Source organism: Pseudophryne corroboree, chromosome 1 (genome assembly GCF_028390025.1).
Source record: "Pseudophryne corroboree isolate aPseCor3 chromosome 1, aPseCor3.hap2, whole genome shotgun sequence".
Taxonomy (NCBI): Eukaryota; Metazoa; Chordata; class Amphibia; order Anura; family Myobatrachidae; genus Pseudophryne; species Pseudophryne corroboree.
In genome coordinates this window covers 918307750-918308497 of record NC_086444.1, presented here as the reverse complement: position 1 = coordinate 918308497, position 748 = coordinate 918307750, and the positions used below count along the sequence as shown (strand labels likewise).

At 39.4% G+C, this 748-nt stretch overlaps 1 pseudogene; it reads right to left on the bottom strand.

The window, feature by feature from the left end:
* Window positions 1-335: 335 nt before the first annotated feature.
* Window positions 336-454, bottom strand: LOC134944803 (5S ribosomal RNA; annotated as a pseudogene).
* Window positions 455-748: the final 294 nt, after the last annotated feature.

The following is a 748-nucleotide window of genomic DNA, read 5'->3' as shown; positions in this document are numbered from 1 at the left end:
TGTAGACATTGAATTGTCATACCCCCATTTCCCCTGACCAGTACAGGGTTTCTGTATTGATGGAACCGCGGGTTGGTCAAAACACAGTTTCTATAAAGGAAGTCAAAATAACTAGACTATAAATAACTAGAATGGTAATCAGTGGTCACCACTCTAGGGATTGTACACCTGAGTTACATATAAATGCCATGTTTGTAGGCAAAAATTGTAGGCATCATATTACAGTCAAAAAGCTGTTAATGTTGTAAACACTATGATAGAGAGGTACAGAATAGAATTAGTGGTGATACTGCTGTTGGTGTTTGTTTATCACATAAGGGAGGAAATTAATTCCTGATCTACAACACCAGGTATTCGCAGGCAGTCGCCTATCCTGATACTGACCTGGCCCAACGCTGTTTAGCTTCCAAGATCGGACGAGATTGGGTGCTGACAGCGTGGTATGGTAGTAGAGATTTATGTGTACACCAATGAGAGTGCACCTATATAAGAAATGAGAAATAGAGACAAAAGAGGAGAGATGGAGAATAGGAAAAAGTAGGTGAAAATATGTGGATCTGCTTTCCACGTTAGACCCGGTTCAGAGATTCCCACTATTGTGGTACAATGCCTCGGGAATCATGAATGAGAGTCCACGAAATTAGTGAATAAAGAATTTTAGTTTGGTAACGATATATTGGGCTAATAGCTTTGGCTAGATAATACAAGGATTTTGCTACTACGCAAAAATAAGATTTTACTCATCGGT